A 4915-nucleotide genomic window follows, 5' to 3' on the forward strand; every position below is an offset into this window, starting at 1 on the left:
GAGAGGGAGAGAGGGAGGGAGGAACAGTGTGAGACAGAGAAAGGAATGGAGATGAGTGAGCAGAAGGGGAGAAGGGGAGATTAGGACAAGTCAGACAGGGAAGACAGAGAGAAGAGGCAACGAGATAATGGAGAACTGGAGCAGGGAGTTGGGGATGAGGAGTGGAGAGGAAAAGAGAGAAGCTGGCTGCCCTACCCTAAAGCTGTGTTGATATGACAGTTGTCTGAGGCCAAATCTGAGGCCAACTCATTCCACTGATAAATGCCTCTGGCTTTACCAACCTTCACACTGAGGGATGCATGCACACTGCTTTCTCTTTTTTTCTCTGTCTGAGGTTGCGACTCTTTTTCGTAACACTTGAGCGTTAGATAAGTTATATCGGAGCAATCATTATAAATTCCCTACAAAAAGAGACCATTATTGGCTGATCTGAAACATAGTTCATTCTCATGCTGTGTTCTTTCACTGCCGTTATCTTTGTTACATTAGCCCGACTCGGCCATGCTGGCACCAGTCAGCAGCACTCATGTCCGTACACTCATATGCCCTGCTTATCATTTTTGTCTTGGAATGGATGTATTCAGCTAATGGCTAATAAATAAAACTAATTAAGTTTATGATAATGGGATGATAATTCGACATCATTTACTCACTGACTTCACAACTAGGACACCTTGGTATTTCACTGAGTCAAGAGCACAGAGAGATACCTGGAGCCAATGGTGCCAGTGGGCTAATACTCACATTATGTCTACATTATCTCACTGTGCAATGGAGCCATATCAAGGCTAGAAAAATAACAAGGTAATCAATTAAGTTAACCATGCAATTAAGTTAATTAATTGCTTGTATGCCCAGGAGTTTCCTGGGGCTTGTGCTGTGGACCGCATTACTACACTGGCCAGTGATTAGATTACAGAGTTAGTAATGCCATTGGAGGCTCAAGTGTGAGAGCTGCAAAGTGGAGTCCCACTGGTTGCTGTAAGCTTCTGTTTCCAAATTAACAATATAATGCATCAGCAGCATAAATATGGAAGTTGTTTATAGCGACACAAGTTAAGAGTTAAATCACTTTTGATAGAATCTTCGTAAAAATAAAGATTATATCACCGCAGCGGAGTGTGCTTTTGTTTGCTGAGTAGGAAGTAAAGCAAAATTGCTTCGGCATCTAACAGACAAATGCATTAGATAATTTGCTTACTGTGCACAGATAAACAGCTGATGAAAACAAAACAGCAGGCCTTTTAAATTCTACAGGCCCAAAAGGAAAATGTCAGTGTGTTTCAGATACCAGATTTTTTCTGTGTGAACTGTTTTAAAACAGATTTAAAAGGCAATGGTCACACTGTGATAACATGGGAAACTCACATACATCACTAGCTTGGAAGGAAGAATACATGTCCATACACTAGTTAGGACCCAGTTGCACATGAGACACAGTGTCCAATTACACATTTTTGCAGCCTGATAAATTGTTGTGGTAACCTAACATCAACTTCCAAATTGCAACTTTTGTTGTTGTTTTTTGGTATTGTCACATTTCTATATTGTATTTTTAACAAGGATGGATACATAAAGCACCAGGTATTAAATGATGGTAAAACTTTTGAGCCATTGTGCATGGGCTTTCATAAAAAGAGAAAAACAAAACAATTATATTCTGATAGAAGAACATATACACTTACACTTGTAATTGTTTGCACTTTTGTTTAAATCATGTTGGCTCTAGCCAGCTCAGTAAGCATTCATCTCAATGATACTGCTGAATATGCAAATCAGAACTTAATTGGTGTTTCATGATTAACGAAACCCAAGTAAACAATCCCCCAAATCCCTCATCTGTTTATCAATTCACCTCGCTGCCATTTTAATTTATTACAAACTTAGTTAGGTGTACAAGTGCAATACTTTAAAAAACAATGCACACAAGATAAAATGGCAGACTCCCAGCACACTTTCTGAACACTAAAACTCTTAACTGATGGAGTAACATATTGGTCCTGACATAGACCTTTATCAGATCTCAACAGGGATGTAAAAAGAAAGGTGTGTACAGAATTTGGCCCATATGTACATACACTCTAGGTTATAAACAGGCAATTATCATCAGATTATGGATTTCTTTGAAATCAGTACATCAACAGACAAACGCTTAATAGTAGCTTTATCATTCACAGAGACAGAGACAGACAGAGATTGCCTTCACTTCAACTAACTGACTGAAGTAAAAAATGTCACATTGTAATTGACGTTATCCACCATTTGTCATTAAAAACAGGGTTAGGGTTAGGGTTAGGGTTAGCAAAGCACAGCATGTTTTACTTTGAGAATTACAAAACACACACACACACACACACACACACACACACTACACTCTCTACTATACTAGACATCTTGGTTGGATTTTACCAGAGCAGAATGTGTCCCTGTCTCTCTTGTATTATAATGAACACGCTGACAGTCGAATGAGCATGGTGTCACTGTGCTAGTATGCTTCAGCGACATGCTGCACAGCTGTCCCACTATGATAGTACACCACACTCTGTTAAAGGATCATAGTACAGCCAATGAAACAGGTAGGATTATGTATGCTGCGAAGTAGGCTGAATGTGCCTTTATTTGGATCCCACTATTGTTCCTTTCTAGTCATTTCATTCAATTTCTAGGCTTTCCTAAAAGCTTATTTTCAAAATAAGAAGGTGACATTTCCTAATTTCAGACATTTTTTAAAACAGGATTAGGAGCACTTAATTTAGCCTGCACAGAAAATGTACAGGAATGTCTACAGTCACGGCAGCTAGTTCAATTGACCGGTTGGATGGATGGATGGATGAATGAAATTTAAAGGGTTGTTTTGATGTAAATGCAGCATTATGTGATGCACTGATGGTTTTCTTACAATCAATAATGCATTTCATATCCAGGAAATCTAAGTTGTTTGCGCTGAGAGAACCATATTCAGTCCTTATTTCGGATCAAGAAAAAAAAATAAAAAAAAAAAAAAAAAAAAAAAAAAACAAAAAAGAAAAAAAAAAAAAAAAAATAACATAAAAAAAAATAAAAAAACACAAAAACAAAACACAATAAAAATATAAAAAACACAAAAAAAAACATCAACAAAAACATAACAAAACAAAAAAACAACCACAAGACTAAACTAAACCAAACATCACCCACACACTACAAACACACACACCACACACACACCACACACAAACATCTCACAACATACAACAACACAAACAACATCCACAAAAAACACATAAAAAAAATCCACACACCCAACACATATAAAAACACACCCCAAAACAAATCACAAAAATACACAAACAACAAAAAACGAACGAAAACACAACTACACACACATTTAAAATAAAAAACACACAACCAACCAACCAACAGCACAAACACACCACACAAACAAAAGAATAAACACAAACACAACAACCATCATCAGAAACAAAACAACAACACCACAAAACTACAAAAAAAAACACAAAAAGAAAAAACCACAAAACAAAACAAACCTATCCAGTAAACACAAAACCACATAAAAAAGATCACCCACATCCACATTCCAAACTATCATCTCATACTCACACTAAAACAACCAAAATAAAAAACCGAAACAACACCAAACAAAACCAACCAACAAAAAAATAAAATACATCAATAAAAGTACAAAACATACAACATCAACCATAACAAACAAATAAACATAAAAAAACAAAAACCAAACAAAAACAAAAATAACAACACTCCTCACGACACAAGAAAACACAGACAAACCACATTAAGACTACACATAAAATACCAAAATACTAAACAAAGAGACAAAACAAAAATATCAAAAAACACAATACAACAAACCACAACAACAACAGAAACACACACACCTCACCACACACCCAAACAACAAACACAAATACAAACACATACACACATGCAAAAACTCTCAGCCAACCACCCCCACACAACAATAACAACGCCCACCAAAGAAACACAAAAAAAAAAAACCAACTCAACCAAAAAAAAATACACTTCACAAGAATAATAAAAAAAACACCAAAAATATGACACACAAAACAACAAAAACACCCAAAAAACCCCACCACCCCAAACTCCCAAAAACAAATAACAACAACCACCACCCCCCAATCTAAAAACTCACACACCTAACCAACATAAAATCACCACCCCCACACCAAAAAAAAAAAACGCACCCAAAACTCCAGACCTCTACAACAACATCTCCAGCACACACCAAACCAAAAACACCACAAACACTCCCCACTCACAACAAAACACAGCACACAATACAATCACAAAAAAAACCACAACAAACCCAAAACAATCCAAGAAACGAACACAAAATACCCAGTCCACACAAACACAACACAACACTCAACTAAACAGAAAAAACAAACAACATCACTCCCAAAACAACACACCAAAAAAATCAACCCACATATCACAAATTCAACAAACAACAAAGATCACAACACCCCACAAAACAAACCACAACCCAAAATAACCAAAACCACAACAAACACATCAACAAAAACACACAAGAACAAACTCATAAAACTCTCAACCAGACAACACCTAAAACGACAACACACCAAACACCACACACACACACACAACAACCATACACAACCACACAGACCACCAACAGCAAACACACCACCAACACAAAACACGACCACACACACCACACTCCAAACACACACACACTTTACACCACACATACCTACCACACACACACACACACACACACACCTGAGTCCTTGGACTGCAGGTGAGGGAAGTAGGGGAAAAAATGCTCATTTTAATTGAATTCCCCTGAGTAAGCTGGGGAAGTTCACCCATCACTCTAACACATGGCTCCTATTTTTAAACACACACACACACA

At 37.2% G+C, this 4915-nt stretch overlaps 1 protein-coding gene across 1 annotated transcript in view; it reads left to right on the forward strand.

Annotated features, from left to right (window-relative positions):
• The window catches only part of usp14 (ubiquitin specific peptidase 14 (tRNA-guanine transglycosylase)), a gene marked incomplete in the record, with an annotated part of 44553 nt that overhangs the window by 17560 nt on the left and 22078 nt on the right, over positions 1-4915 (forward strand).

The sequence above is a fragment of the Morone saxatilis genome, unplaced genomic scaffold (assembly GCF_004916995.1).
Source record: "Morone saxatilis isolate NCDOM2014 unplaced genomic scaffold, NCSU_SB_2.0 Contig23, whole genome shotgun sequence".
NCBI lineage: Eukaryota > Metazoa > Chordata > Actinopteri > Moronidae > Morone > Morone saxatilis.